The 17348-nt window shown below is 38.9% G+C and overlaps 1 pseudogene; it reads right to left on the bottom strand.

Annotated features, from left to right (window-relative positions):
- Positions 1-4097: 4097 nt before the first annotated feature.
- The window catches only part of LOC122347688, a 31536-nt pseudogene continuing 18285 nt past the window's right edge, over positions 4098-17348 (bottom strand).

Genomic DNA, 17348 nt, shown 5'->3' on the forward strand with positions numbered 1-17348 from the left:
CCCACGATGCACCATGCGCTGGACACCATGGCGCCAAGGCCACCTATGAGACACTCAAACGAGTGGTATACTGGCCTGGCATGCAGCAAGGCGTGGCGGAATACGTGAAAGGATGCCTGGTCTGTTGCCAGTTTCAACCGGCGAATGCAAATCACCGCACACCACTGCAAAGGAAAGGAATGAGCCTTCCCATGGTCGGACCTCCAAATAGACTGGGTAGGACCCTGCCACGGTCGACACGAGGTAACAAGTACTTCCTCAATGTGGTCTGCGAGTTCACAAAGTGGATAGAGTGCCTCCCAGCTCCGAATGACACGGCAGAAACAACAGCCTACCTCTTAATGAACCATATCTTCTCAAGATTTGGACTGCCCTTGAGTGTCAATTCAGACCGAGGAACTCACTTTACCACTGAGGTCATGCAAGAAATGTGGAAACTCCTGGGTGTGCAAGCCAAACTGCACATAAGCCACCACCCCATCTCTTCGGACAGGTGGAACGTGCCAACAAGACAGTGGTCAGCATGCTGAAGAAGTACGTGTCGGCCAATCAGAAGGATTGGGATGTCAAACTTCCCCTGGTACTAATGGCCATCAGGTCCACTCCTCACCGGTCCACCGGAGTACCCCCATTCGAAATGATGACGGGGAGACGCATGACACTACCCTTACACCTGCTGTACCAACCGGTGACATGAACCTCGTCACTGCCTACACCACGCATCAGTACCTAGAAGAGTTGCATCAGCACCTGAGAACGACTTTCGCCTTTGCACAACAACAACTCCAAAGCAGCGCGGAAGGTCGTAAGGCTTACTACGACAGGAAGGCCTCATATCAGGAACTTGAGGTCGGAGACAAAGTGTGGTATTACAGTTTCGCCCAACCACGGCCAAACACCCCTCATCGATTGTCAAAGAAGTTCCTACCTCACTGGACGGGACCCCACGAAATCGTAGACAAACTGTCACCTGTTGCCTACCGAATCAAGATTCGACAGGCGCGCAGAGCCAGCCCTGCGATGGGTACACCGGAACCAGATAAAGAGGCACCAGGGCTCCAAGAGACAAGGAAAGGGGGGAGACCAAACCCACTGACACAGACCGACTATCGCACCTCACTGATGTAATTCCTCACCCACTAGGGAAACACATAGCCAGGTTTTTAAACACAACACCTACACGCTCCTTCACCGCACTGCTAGAACCAACACTCTAGTAACAAGGAGCTTCCCCACACAGGTGACCATTGTTTGTTGTCCTAACCTCACTCAATGTCCTTGTGTCCCTTATGTGTTGTCTTTTCCCTTCTCTTTCCCTCTCTGTTTCCCTTTTCCCCTCTAGGCCCTTTTACAGGAACACCCTTAACCATTCTCTCACGTCAGGTCCTGACAATAAGATTGACTCCCCGCACCAAGTCCATAGATCGAGCGCAAATGTCGTATCAAGTTTTTCACCCGATCTGCCCAAATTCCAAATTTCTGCACCACAGTTCAGTTAGCGATGGAAATGTTGTTTGTGGATGTCTGTTCTCTCTGTCCATTGTTCCAGTGCCCGATGACGTTCGCAACGGGAACCTCATCGCGCAAAAGGGGGATATGTGGGGCCTCGATGAACAGACACGAACCATAAAAGGGGGAATCGCTCTAGAACCAGGTCGTAAAATCGCGCATCCTCCGCACCCCGGACCATAAAGGCAATCAAGATGGTCAGCCGAGCGATGCAGAGCGCCGCAAAGTCTACCAAACATTCTCAAGGGACTGTCGCTGCAGTGAGCTCGGCCAATCCGAGAGTACCCATGTCAAGATTGGGATGATTGAAAACGCAACATCTGGTCGACAGCGCGATAACCCGTTCTGTGCACTGACCTGGGACCAGTTCTACCAAGCCACCGAGTCAAAAGGTGATAAGACTCCCGCGGTGAATCAACGTGGTCAGGACAGCCTCACTTTCAACCCCCAGGAGGTTTGCTCTGTCCCAACATACATTCCTTAAAAGCGCCTTTTTCCTTTTCGCTACAATAAAGGAACGTGCCAGGATACACATAAAACTACTAAACGAACAATCTAAATGCTTTCCTTTCAAACAAATAAAGGTTCATCTGTAAATAACTGCTTCATAAATGTTTTGGGATGTATGTAGGAACCGCTATACACTCTTTAAATAATCCTCTAACAGAGAGCGTTCCATAAGCGCTAGATAATGCATGTTTGATATCAAATTGAAGCTTACGATGTTTCCAATATCGTGGTGAGTTAATATGTGTGTTTGTGCAATGCACAACAGTGTATTCCACTTATAAGCTTTTTGATAAGGAACAGAAGTGCAGAATGTCAATTCTAACTGGGATAAAGTATGCACAAAACCGGAGTCGGAAGCAGGTGTGGACACGCCCCTTCGACCTCGGGATTGGACAACTGCCCAGGCACGGCCCAAAAATTTGCACCTCAAAACGCAGGAACAGAGCTCTCTGAGTTGAGTCGAGAACGAGCCAGTCGGAGTCAAGCGAGTCGAGAAGAATTCGGGTCGCTGCAGGAATCGCCAAGGAAACAGAGAAACTTCGGAACTTGGAGAAGAACAGGAGACTCCGAACCAGAACGACCCGATACCCTCGACTCCGGTCCGCTCCGGCACATCACTCCACGGACACTCACTGCCCTTTCCATAACCAACCCGATTCATCCAAAGCGAACCACCAAGCTAGAGAGACTTCATTCAAACGGCCGGAAAGCCCGACCACGTCATCCCACGGACGAGCCTGCCCAATCAGCACGCCGGGATTTCCCCAGACACGCCGAGTGGTAAAACTACCTTTCCGTCTCTACTGAATTGGCGCAGACACATATAAGCGAGGCTAAACCTAACTTTGCTTTGTTGGTGCTCTTAGTGCGATCTCAGAACTAGCTAACAGACTTTGGACAGACAATTATTCATTTCCTTCCAACCCGTGAATGTGTGTATGAATGCATGTGTGTGTGTGTTTATGTTTAGTCTTCTCAGTGTAGTCTTGTAAAATAGTAGGTACTGTTTAATAAATTGTTTCATTATTACGAATTCTTGTTTGTGTGTTATGTAACTGGAAAGTCAAACTCATGCCCAGACCCGTTGTTACCTGCTCGAGGTAAAGCTTAAGAATCCAATTGATTTATTTTGCTGATCACAGAGTAAATTCATATTGGTAACATACATTTAAATTGCCCTAAAACGCTGGACGTATTAGGTGATTTAAAGGTATACTTGAATTGCATACCAACGTGAATCTTTTCAGATTCAATTCCCCAAACTTGAATTGAGAGCTGATTCAAATGACAATTCATAATTATCATAATTAAAATTAGGTGTGAAAACCCTACAATGTATTGTGCAGATTTAGAGTATTTTTAAATCTTGATTTATGATTAAATAGTTTACTAAAAAAAAGACAAAACTGTTTTCAGCGCACATTCTAATTCTGTCACATATTCAACATACACATATAATGTATAAACTCCACATAATTATGCAGAAATTTCCATTTTATTTCTTATTCATCAAACATTTTACTTTTATTATTTTTACTCAGTTTGCATATGAACTTGTCATCAGATCCATGCATACAAAGAGTGGAGAGAAAGAGATGGATACAAAGAAAAAAAAGAGAGAAGGCAAGGAGAGGTTTAAATAGATAAAGACAGGTGAAAATAAAAACCATTTAAAAAAGAGAATAGCAAGAAAAGGGTATAGAAACCCTACAGAAAAAGAACCCCATACCCTCAAAAATGTTTGCAGGATTGTGGGAAAGCAGCAATCGAAGTGTATTGCTCTCTCATATGTAGAGTAACAGTGTTGAACCGGGTGAGGTCATCTCAAAACAGTAAACTTTGTAACAAACTCTTTTGGTTGAGTGTTTATAAAGTTTTGGTCACATTTATGGCCAGGCATTGTAGAGATATGCTGATGTACATGGCAACATTTTGAGAGCGTTGTTCTTCATTCTCCACTGAATGAACAACATCAGTGAAACTCTCTTACTCTCTCTCTCTCTCTCTCTCTCTCTCTCTCACTCTCTCTATATATATTTATATACAGTAATATATATCCATCATACCTTCAGATTTGTTTTTGTTCTCTTCAGACAAAGATAACTCATATAAAATCATTACACAAAGTATGTCTTACATAGATTTGCTGATACAATTACTGTAAACATTTAAACAATAAATTCATACATACAAGTACGTCTGAACAAGAATGAAAAAAGTGCTTTATAAAAGATGATAATTTCCTGTTTGTTTTGATTGTGTTGAGGCAACAAATCACAGTTTCAGGGCTAGACGCCACGTCCTAACATCATATTTGGTGATCAGATTTTCTTTTAAATCAAGTCTGCTTAGTTCCAAGCAAGGATTGGTTTTGCTGTGTACTTTTCACGTCTTATGCTTAAACACTTACACAGAGTCCACTTTGACCTGATTGTTGTTAGTCATGAGGGGCGAAGGTTTACTCTTGAGTCTTTCTTGCGCTTCATTAGAACTTTCCCCAAAGAAGATCCTGGCAGTACATACTGAAACCACAATGCGCTTATACTCACGACGGAAGTTCTGGTTCAAAACTCCATAGACGATTGCATTGAGGCAACTGTTAAAGTATGCCATGAAATAACTTGCCACAAACAGCCATTCAGGTATTAAAGGAACCACACGGGAGAAATCGCTACAGCCAACCCGATGAAGTTTAATGGTGCCCCAGCACACGGCAAAGAGCACGTAAAACAACAAACATTGTGACGAAGTTTCGCACGCCATGAGGCGTGAGCTTGGGACGATTGTCGGGCTTCACCCGCCGTCGCACCTGTATGACCAGAACCCAGATTCGCAGGTAACAGTAGGTGACGATCATGATGGGAAGAATGAAATGGAAGAACACGACAGCGATCGTAGTATGCCGGAGCTCGCCGACTGCTCGAACGCATATGAATAAACCCGTGGATCATACTGCAAGGAGCCTACGAACAAGTTGGGCACAATAGCAAGCACTGTCAAGGCCCAGATTAACAGTACATAGCAAACTGAGTTTTGTCGCTGTAGAGCTTGTCGTATTTGAGGCTGTGGCAGATATAACAGTAGCGGTTGATAGCGATGCCGGTGATGTTGAAGATGGAGCCGATAACACTGACACCCATCAGGAAGCCGCTGATTTGGCAGTGCATGTATCCCAGGTTCCAGCCCCGGTGAAATATGGAGGTCAGTACCAGCGGATACGGATAGATGGCCACCACCAGGTCCGCCACCGCCAAACTCACCACAAAGATGTTACCTAAGAAACAGACAGTAAGAGAGAGATGCAGGTTAAGAAGTCTTTGACTACATCCAAAAGCTTAGGTAGCTGAATTGCTGCCCTCAGGCAACACTTTCCAACATGACTGTATGACTTTTTTTTACCTAAATACAATTTTTTGACCCATACAATGTATTGTTTGCTATTTCTACAAATATACCTGTGTGACTGGTTTTGTGGTCTGGGCCTCCATTTTCCATATTGCAAAGGTAGCATGTTTCAGTATTTAGATGTAGCCTACATAACTACGTAACTTTTCCTTTTCATCATGTAAAAGCTAATGTTTACTAAGCCTTCCAGGAGTTCAATAAAGCTTTTACTGCCCCATAAACACATGCTTGATCTGTACTCCAAATATTTGCCTCCAATTCACAGAATGCGTTCTATATAAAGCAGGGTGCACATGTGTGTTTATAAATGTGAGCGTGTGCAGTTATTAATTACGTTTCCTCATTGTGTGGATGGTTAGGCACGGCCTATAGCTGATGGCTGCATTAGGGAAAGAACAAGGGTGGTTTTAATGAATGCACATCTCTAATTGCCGCCAGGCACAAGGACTTGACATTGTGTGTAAAGCTGAAATAATTAACTAACATTGTAATCAAAAGGGGAACACTAAAGGCATTTGCAGCTGAATTGCACTCCCTCTTTTCTTAAGACTGTGTAGGAAAATGTGAATGGCAATACACATGCTTAATGTTTCATACATAAATACAGTATAATATACCTGCGTTTAATACATTACAAAAGCACAGAAATGATTTATTCCACTAAAGGGAATGAAAAGGAAAAAAAATACATCTATTTAAATTGTCTTTCTAGAGAGCAATGACACCATTTTGAAAAGATTTTTCTGCTGAGATAAGCTCGCATGCATTCAGTTTACCAAGAAACCAAAGTCTGCAGTGAACCGTCTGAAATGCTTTCTTTCCTACAATTTATCTATTCTGTTGATTTGTATTATAAGTCAAGGGTCGCCACATCAGGTTAAAAAAAGCACACTTCAATAATGTACTTAACGTGTTCTATTTTTGTACACTATTTTGTACCTAATATACCAAAAATGATACTCTAGCAGTTCTTCAGACAAACTTAAAATCAACTAAGTGTACTCAACTGAACTATTTTGGGACAACATGCATATGAACTAAAATGTGCTTTTAATATACTAACTCTGTATTTAAAACATGTATTTATTCACCACTTGTAACACACTTGAGTGTACTAGTGTATGAAAGATGGGTTCATGGTGTACTGCAAGTGTGATTACATTTTTTTTTAAATACAGAGATTCTATGATAGTATGCTAAAGTGAATTTTAGGTCATATGTATGGAGTCCCAAAATAGGGTCATCGAGTACACTTAACATAAACTTAAGATCAAGTAAGTACTAAAGAATCATTTTTAGTGCATACAAAACAGATACAAAAATACAGCATATTAAAACATTATGACAATGTACTTTTTGACCTGGGAAAAGAGATGGAGATCAAGGAAAACTGGAAAAATAATTTTTTACAACATGCATTTTTATGGCTGTCAAAGTTAACATGTTACCTTTAACTATGAACTTGGAGATAAATGTGACTTAGTATTTTATTCTGGTTTAGCCATCTAATCTAACAGAGTATAAGGGAAAAAAAGCATGCCAACTTACAAAATGTTTTCAATTTGCTTTGGCTTAGGTACATGGGGACAAAATAAACGCCAGTTATTTAATTTTGAAACAACATTACGTAACTTTTCCTTTGGATCCTCACTGACTGCTCAAACTATCATCGGGGTAACGTCACTAACACGTATATCACATTTAAATTGGCCTTTCACTGAAAAGGTCTTATTTGTCCTTGAGACAAACCCTTGGAGATCAGGATGCTGATAAGTCAATGAGAAATGGGCACATGAACCCGTCCTTGTGTGTCAGCTATCTCACAATGTCAGCACGTGTCAGTAGTCTTGTCAAAGCATAGAACAGAAGCGCTAATTCGCTGGCAATGGCAGTCCGTCTTGACGATTAGCTTGCAGTGGCCTGAAGCCAAGCTGTCACTCATATATCCCTTCAAGCACAACACTGACATGCCATCCACATAGGGGTACATACACGCAACATTCTCACCATTTGCACAAATATCATCCACGCTTTTCAGGCAAATAACTTTGGCTGTTCCTAAATACCAGAGGTCATTTCTCTGAGCATCCTTCTTGTGGCTCCAGAGGCTCCGCCCCCATTTCTTCTATTTATGTTCTGATGTAAAGCTTAAAAGGATAGTTTACTTAAAAGCTACAATTATGTTGCTCCAAACCTGTAGGATCTACTTTCTTCAGTGAAAAAATCTTCTAAGACGCTTACTTGCTTTCTTTTTTTCTTGAGCCATTCAATGAAATGTGCTGTTTGGACACGTTAAATATTACTTTGCTTGTTGCATATTTTTCAACATTTTACAAAGTCAAATGTTTAGTCAGTGGCACTAATGCTCAGCATGCTCAGCAGATGAATGTGATCTAGTAATAATTTATTAAGTACAACCCAACTAACAGTGTTAACAAAAGCAAGCAGCCAAGCCATTTAACTCCATGTTATTATAAGTGAATGCTGTACCAGGTAAGCTAGACAGCAAATTTACTAGACCAGAAAATCCATGTGACCCTGGACAACAAAAGCAGTCAAAAGAGGCACAGGTATATTTGTAGCAATAGCCAACTTTTATTTTATGGCAAAAGGCTTTAGGATATTAAGTAAAGATCATGATCCATGAAGATAAAATGTACATTTTTTTCATTAGTAATATGTACTGCTAAGAACTATATTTGGAAAATGTATTTTCTCAGCCTTTATATTTGTATTTATTTATTTATTTATTTATTTTATTTTATTTTATGGGTTTTTGAAACCTCAGATTCCAGACTTTCAAATAGTTGTATCTTGCCCATCCTAACAAATTATTTATTCAACTTTTGGATGATGTTTAAATTTCAATGACAATTTTTTTTTTTATTACTGGTCCAGGGTCACATACATGAAGCTGGTTATTTGATGCAAACATTAAAATGATTTACAAATAATTTACAAATCATGCACTATGGTAAAATGTTTTTAAGGCATACTATAGTATGGTGCAAGAAACCATGAGATAATAGATTATTAACTGAACATCAGTTTTTGTATTGTAAAAACACTGATAAAGCAGTATTTTCCAATGTGCCTATGTCATTTAAATGTTGAAATATAAAAATCCTTCTGTGTTTCATGCAAGAAACAACATCATACAGGTTTTCGATCAAACAGAATGTTAATTTTGCTGTAAACTAGCCCTTTAAAGATTTTAGCTGTTTTTAAACAAACATATTCAAAAGTTCACAAAACAAGTTTGTGTCAAACCTCTCAGCAGCCACGTTTTTGTCCTAGACTCAAGACCTCGGATGGAGCCATTGCAGGTTAAGTCTTGATGCACATTGACAGCAGAGGTTACTTGGGTTGTCTCCATGACGACTTCACTGGTGCACTCAGTTTATTTGTGACTAAGAGTAGATGATGAAGCCTAGGCAGCCTTTGTTCTTACGGATGGAAGGAGTAAGGGTAGAAATCAAAGAATTGTCCTTGACAAAGTCAAACTGTCAAGTCCCAAGGGAATGTAATGCCATTGGCTTGGCTTTTCTTCCAATCTGTGAGTTTGGGTTATCAGAGCGATTAAGGTGTCACTCAAACCATTTTATTTAGCTTACAGTGAGATAAGACTCTGGCTCATGGAAGACATACCCCATTTTCCCATTTTCCCCATTACTCTTTCCAATTGGGTCCCCAACTTTTAAATGTTTTCCTTGAGGGATTTTAGGATGTGAGCAGCACATAGACTGACAAGTGACAGAACCATATTACTGGAAAGATATGAGTCTCAGTACTTTTAATGAGTGTCAAACTGCCCTTAAACAAATGGCCTCTGACATTCCCTCTAACCACTAAACACTTTGTTATCTTCCAGCTTGGTTGAATCACATTAGCATCTGCATATCGTTTTCTCTTTTCAGGGTCTTCCATCTAATGTATAGAAAGCCCATTCACATGTTAAAGGTCAGGGTTGCTTCAGGCATGGCCATATTCATCAGGTGCAGCCAGTATCCTTGCAATGCCATGTCTCAATTAGTACAGAGTGCCTAGGTCAGAGCTCACAGATAGGTCAGCAGATCGCCGTATTGACAAGGTCAGAACACAAGACAGTTTTCCTTTCTTCCTTCCGGCAGGTCATTATGCGTAACCTTCAGGATAATGTATGTTAATGTATGTTAAACACCTCAGGAATATGACTATATTTCAATATGTCAAGGCATGCCATTTTGCAGATGCATCAATGGAGGAAGACAGCACTGTAATTGCATGCGTTCATTTCACTTACGCTCAACTATCCGCAATTAACATTATGAATACTGTTTTAGTGTAGAAACACATTATCATGAATGTCACTCTACTTTACATATAAACAACTCTTCGTTTTGAAATGGAAAAAGTTTTCAGAATAGATTGACTGCTATGGTTTTTAAATGGTTTAAGTGATAAATGCAAATTTAAGGGATACTGTCAGGACTAAATTTTATTCCACAATCAAATTATTTTCAGGACGTTATGGTACTTGAACTTCTGCATTTTTCCACTGATGCAGATGGAACACCAAAAGTATAAAGTATATGTGATATACATGCAGTATAAGAGTAGGGGTGTGCAATCCTGCTCCTCAAGGACCACAAAACTGAAGATTTTAGATCCAACTTGCCCCAACTGAGTTTATAGTAACGCTGAAGACCTTGAACAGCGGGTTCAGGCATTTTTACTTGGGGTTACTGCTAAATTTTGTAGGATACTGGCTGTCTAGGAGTCAACATAAAACTTATGTGATTTATTGCAGCAATTTAAATTAGTCATCGACCAACATGGATTTGTCAATGGCTGATGTAGATAAAGAAAGCAAGCAACAGCAAAGAAAAATAAATAACAATAAACAATATTATTTGATCAAAAAGTTCAAGAAAAGAAGAACTAACAGAAATCTTTTGTGATGTGTGCTTAAAAGAACTTCAAAAGACATCCTGAACTTTAGAAGCGTATGTCTGATTTGATATGACTCTGAGGATGCTATGAAATTATAAACTGACAAAACAGGGTAAAAGCAAAAAGAATTGTTTTTTCCAATTCCATTCTTTCTACCTCAAAAAGAATAACAAAAATGACTGTTAATGGAATCAGTAATGAATAGGAATTGTTAAGTAGAATCGGAATGGTTATGAAATTCTGAATGATTTGCTATTCAGTTAGATGTTTATTTTGCATAAATCACTATCTATCTTGTGGATGGTCCTTATTCTACAAGCTTGAAATAACTTTGCAATTCTCTGCATGACATGGCACAGAATCGCCCCTTTAATTGGTCCTGTGTGGGTGTTCACAACTCAATGAATAAGAGAGATTTCTTAACACTTCATTGATGACGATTAACTCTACAGTAAAAACCAAACAAAAAGAAAGGCAAAGACTGAGTGGAAAACGGCAACTGGGTAGTTTTGAATGTAACATACATAATGAACCTAATTGCAATCAATAAAATGAAAACCTCTAGGTTTTCTGCTAATTATCAACCAATTACCCTCTCTTTTCAATGCTCACATGGTTGGCTGTGGTCCCTTAATGTGTCCCAAAAATAGGACAGGGTACCTGTGACAGAAATAGCCTTCTATTTTTTCTCCAAGCTGATTACTGTGTCAGCAGAAGCCCTTTCACCTATGCAGTCTACCAAAGCGGGAGCCTGCTCGAAGTTATTCGATTTGGGCTGATACTGATATCATGTTTATGAACGAGACAGGCAGTCAGACAGTAATGACAAGCCTTTCTCTCTCTCTCTCTCTCTCACTCACACTTTGTATACAGCAATTCTGAATCAGTATGAAAACAAAAAAAGCACTTTGATGGCTATGTATGAATATTAACAACAGTGCTTCTTAGAAGTTCATATACACAGGCTGAAGAAAAAAAGTGGACGTATGAAATATGAATTTTATTTTTTCTGAATGTAAATGGCTCTCTTTTACTGTCATGGATTCACCCAAGGGCGCAGAGGCAAAGCACCAATGTCAAATAGTTTTCAGTCATCGGGTTTAGTGCTGCACTCAGAGGCAACAAGGTGTTACATGGAGGACTGTGAGCTCAGTAATCTGCCTGATTAACTCCCTTCAGTAAACAGCGTTGAAATTCAAAACCAACCCCTCCAACCACAATGCCATGCTGCTAGTGTGGAGTTAAACTGAGGGACAAGGGCATACAGAGACACATTAACACATTAGTGTGTAGACACATGCGGCTTGAAACTGCTGATGCCAGAAGCTTTGAAGCCATATTTAGAATCAGAATTACCTCAACACGCTTATATGACATTTTATGTGAAGGATGACTTTAAATACAAAACACTGTGTGTGACGCAGATGTTTTCATACTGCTTAGTTTATTTGCTCATACATTTATTTATAATAAAAGTGTCCATGTATGACACTCAAAACTAATTGATATATATATATATATATATATATATATATATATATATATATATATATATATATATATATATATATATATATATATATATCAAAATCCTTTATCCAAAGAAATGCATATTGCAATCAAAGTGGACATTTTATCAGTTGAGAGTCAAACCCATTACCGCTCATAATTGGATATATTTTAAAAATGTTCCAAAAGCTTAGGGTCTATAAAATAATATCTGATTTTGAAAGCAGCTTCAGTTTAGTTTTCATTTTATGCACTGCAAAATTATAGGATGAGATTCTGAGTTAAGATGTTTCTAAAATAGTTATGAAAGAAGCCGACAGCTCCCCGCATAAGAGAATATTGCTATCATAAAACATTAAAACCTCAAATTATAGCACTAACATCACTAATTGTACTAATTTCAGTAAATGATATTCACAAAACCGCTCATGTGTAAGCCGCAGCGGAGGATCCTGGACATTGCTAACAGCCTAGGGCAGCACAAGGTGCTCTCAGATGCATACTTTTCTAACGTATCACACATTCAAAGTGGTTTTTCTGGATTGCGGCCACCACTCTCATTGAAATTGAATTGGGTAACTTGTGGGTAATTTTTTCAAAGCAGCTCCCTGTGCTTTACTTCCCTCTCTGCTGCCAGAGGCCCCTATTACTATCTGTCTACCCACAAATCTCCGCACCTGCGCCTGCTAGAAGCAAACATAGACAAGAATTTGTTTTAATAGCACTATGCAACACGTCAAGGAAAGTTGGTAAACTGCAATAACTTTGTTTGTTGATAAAAGTTAATTTAACTTCATTTTAATTGATCAAATTAACAAAAATTAAGGTTTTGTTATTTGAAACTGTTGTCTTTGTAACACAACTGTAAATGAACAATGTGTACTCTTTCTGTGTAACCTGCTTCAATGTATCTCAGTTTATTTGTCAGCAAAAGTCTGCCAGATGCCGTATTTTACATCAACTGGCTGACTTTTGCTGACAAATAAATAGGGACTTTTGACAGCTGCAGGGCTGTCAAAAATACATCTCATATTTCTCCATTTCTTTTCATATTTATAAATAATATTTACATTTATGTATTGGGCAGAAGCTTTCAAAGCAACATGCATCATTAAAGGTATAAATGATCAGCTCAGACATGACCTTGGTGCTCCTAATGCCATCTGCTTCTCTTTACATTGACAAATAACAGGCGGAATGTGAAAAGTCAGCCTGAAATGTTCAGAAGTGAACCATAGACAACCTTTGTGAGATTTACATCAAAGGGCTTCCATATGATGAGCAAGCACTTTCTGAAAACCCAGGGGCCTCTTTTAAAATGAACGTCCAAGCACATTTCCTACCCGGTCTCATGGTCTCACTTTTTAGTGGGAAACAAAATATGTACCAACAAGTGCTTCTAAACGTTAGCATTACACATATCCAGCTTCATTTCTATGGGTTTCAAATGTGCATTTATATCGATTTTGCCTTTATTAACAGTTGGGTAGGGTTAGGGTTGTATTTGGTGTAGGGCATACTTCCAACTTGATTAGCAACAGGCAACAGGCAATGGATATTTCAGTTCTGAACCACCACATACATACCTATATCAACGTAATAAAACTGTACCAGGGTTCACGTATTGAACCTGTGTTTTAGCCGCACTCAGTGGACATTTCTCTTTAAACTAGGGGAAACATACATAAAAATAATTTATATGGAGGTACATATTTTAATGAGACCAGGTTGCCAATTTCTCACTGACCACAAGAATAAACACAATTTCATCATCTTAAATTGGCTTGAAATGGATACTCTTTCAATCGAAATTCTTCAATCGAGTAGCTCTAAATAAATTGTAATCAGGATGTAATCAGTGCCATCTTTAGATCTAACATCATATTTGTAAAAACAAATGAAATACAACCTGCTAGCATGTTATTACAATACATAATCATAGACAGATTGAAACATTTCCTCTCAAATATGTATAGTCAACTAAAGTGATCTGAAAAAACTACAATTGGTTTTCCAAACAACTTGATTCAGATGGAACCACTGTCTATGTCTGAGCCATGTTCAGCGACAGACAGACAGACAGACAGACAGACAGACAGACAGAAAGACAGACAGATAGATAGATAGGGTTCTTTGAGTCAAGAAGTTTGACCACTTTATAAAAAATGCTACAGGCCTATAAAAATCGTTTTACTGTTGTATGTTACATAAAAAAGACAGTTCAGGATGCTATCAAGCATTTCAAATTTTAACCAAAAAAGACCAGAGCAATTCATATCATATCTGTTCAGTCAAGCCTTTTTCTTTTCTCTTTGTCTCTTGGCATTACTTGCCTGCTTGAATTAGGGACAGCAGAGATTGCTGGGGTGAACAGATTTCTTCATGACGCATGCACAGGCATCTCTCCTCTTTCATTGCACTATTCTCCTTTTACTTTTCCTGTCTGTCTGCATATGATGAAACTCACTTGTTGGCAATAAACGTTGTATCCAAACGATGTTGAAGCAGTCAATTAGCTTTTACACCCGGCTTGCTGACAAGTCAACAGTCGTGCTAATGGTGAAACAAAACCTGAAAGTGTCCACCATTTGAACTATCCAATAAAAGGAAGCTTGAACTAACACTTGACTTTCATGTTCTCTCATGATTACGATCACAACCTGACGCCCACGCGCTCTCCTGGATCATTTGCGGACAGCGCGATACGACCTCGTGTCACTGGTGTTATGCTGCAGCTTGCGGACGGTGTGACGGTACCTGTCGTACGAGCTCAGCATCTCCCATGAGCGAACGGAGATGACAAAACACCACAGGTGGTGTCACACTCCGCGTCAGGCAAGTTCGAAGCAAAGTTGGCAAGACACAAGTTGACAGATCCGTGCCACAGACTCTGAAACACACGCACATTCACATGAACACTGAAAGAGAGGTGGAGACAGAGAAATACGCACAGCACTACTGAGGCCTTCACCCTGTCAGATGTCAGGTTTGAGCCCAAGTCACACACACACACACACACACACACACACACTCTGCCAGTCCTCATGCTGACAGGACTGTCAGTTCTACTTCTCATCCACCCGAGTGTCAAGCATTAGGCTGTCCTATTCAAACAAGCATGTCCTACAAGAGCAGTGGCGTGTGGTGGTCTCCTGGAATTTTCCTATTTGCATTTGCTGTTTTAGTCCATTGTAAACAGTTTTAACAGTTTTAAGTTATATGGAATAGTATTTAGCGTACGTTAACAAGAAAACAATACTATCATATTTTGAAAAAAAAGCAGCTTTGCCATAATTACAGCAAAAAATCCAGCATATTTTGTTGAACAATGGCTCTGATATATTGTGATGGACAATATGGGGACCCTTGAATCGAAAAAAAGTTAACTACTGTTACATGTAAAATGCCAATACCCTTAAAGTGGGGATATATCTTTTCCCATTGAGCAAAGCACTATAACATAAAGCAAATAACATACCTCCTTCACTATAAATGGAGTAAATGCGTTCAGTATTACCTATTTTCTGAATAGAAGCAGCCCCAGCTTTTGTGAGTTGCAATTATGAAAGCAGCAGAGAATGTGGGCTACGCTGAATAACTGACAAGCACAGACGAGGTAACTGCTGACAGCAGAGTGTGGAGAAGTCAAGCATGCTTTTACACATTTCTCATATTCATTGTGTGTGTGTGTGTGCATATGTACTGTTAGGCCGCAGGCTAAAGAGCTGAGCATATTATGAGGGTCAGAAACACAGAGCTTCTTCATTTCACCTCATCAGCTCTACAGAGAAAACCACAATGGGTCTATTCAGCTCACACAAAACATACATCTGATATTAGTGAATCTAACGCAATTAATTTCATACGCTTGCTTAGTAATTTAACTTATAACACCACTTCTATTGTTTTGTTTAGTATTTGATTGGAGATAATGATCATTTTTATCATTATTATTAAATTAGAATATATCAAGTTAATAATAATATAGTATTTATCTGAGAAATATCAGAAAAACAGTATGTATATACTGTAATGTACTGCATGTACATACGTTTTAATAGAAGCTAAAATTTTCTTGACACAAATTAGCTTTTTTGTTACAATCTTAAATAATTATTTCCCAAATCTTTCTCAGTATGTGTGTGTGTGTGTATGTGCAATATATTATACACATACATTTGCACTTACACATATACGTTGTATTCACATACATTTCGAAAAGAAACTATTTTTTAATTTCTAACACATCAAGTGAATCCTCCAAGGTCATAGTGGAATGTGGCCAGGGTCAGCAGGAACAATATAGTGTCTCTTGCCCTTTTGTGCTGTTGTGAGTAATGGTTATGATTTGGCTTGGAGAAGGTCCTAGAAAAGCATTTAACACATTTATTGAGTGTGAACAATAAGGAAGAAGCTGGTATCCAGAACATTCCATGTTATGAGTCAATGATTTCAGGACAATCAACCTTTAAGAGGTGCTCACTGTCAGCAATTCTCATTCCTTGTGAGAAATTTTATAATGCAGCTCGCTTCAGGGAAATGTACAGTACATCATAACAGCAGCAGTAAAACCCAGAAGCAGCTTAAAGATTGAAAAAAAGTCCATTACTCCAAGGTACTCTCAATTTCTAGCCTTTACATCACAAGTAAATGGATTTTGATGTGTTTGAAATCTGTGCACACACATATAATAAGATTTAGGGAACCACAAAAAAAAAAAAAAAAAAAAAAAAAAAAATTATTTCTTTTTTTCTTTCTCTATCACAGTATGTTTTTTTTTAAATATGGTATAACTTAACAGAGCAATCAGTCCCTATATCCACAGTTGCAGTTGCTTTAACACCATCCACTTGTCTTTAGCTTCTCTTAAATCACCATTAAGAGTCAGATATCAGAAGAGGCGAGAGAATTAGAGCTCTAGTATGATGCTCAACATATAAGGCCTGATTAGCGTTTGTATAAATGACTGTGCAAGTCGTATGGGACCTGAATATTACAGTTTAAAAATGTTGCCTTCAGGCAAAGAAATGAAAGCTACTGCAGTCTTCATAGCTGCTAGGAAAGAAAAACTAAACCTTTAGCCTTGAAAGTTGCAATTACACTAATTACACAGTTGTTAAACTATGGTCAAGATCCTTATTTGAAAAAAATAGATTGCTACACAAGTGGTTTTCAAACTGCAAGAGGAAGATAAAAAATATAAAAAAATATAAACACACTGAATTGTTTTTTTGTTGTTGTTGTTGTTTTTTTACAGTGTAATTGGCCATATTTTGGGCAGACGAACTACTATAAAAAGATGTAACTACATTCAAGCTATTTCAAGTCTTTCGTAATAGAATTGGTCTGGCACAAAATAATGAGGAACAATTGGTGAACCATTTTAGCAAATGGTTTTGTTTGGGCTCTAACATCCCTGCAGCCGTACACAAATCAAGCGGATTGGAAAATGGATGGATGGGAATATGGATGGTTTGTTTAGG

Source organism: Puntigrus tetrazona, chromosome 1, assembly GCF_018831695.1.
Source record: "Puntigrus tetrazona isolate hp1 chromosome 1, ASM1883169v1, whole genome shotgun sequence".
NCBI classification, from domain to species: domain Eukaryota; kingdom Metazoa; phylum Chordata; class Actinopteri; order Cypriniformes; family Cyprinidae; genus Puntigrus; species Puntigrus tetrazona.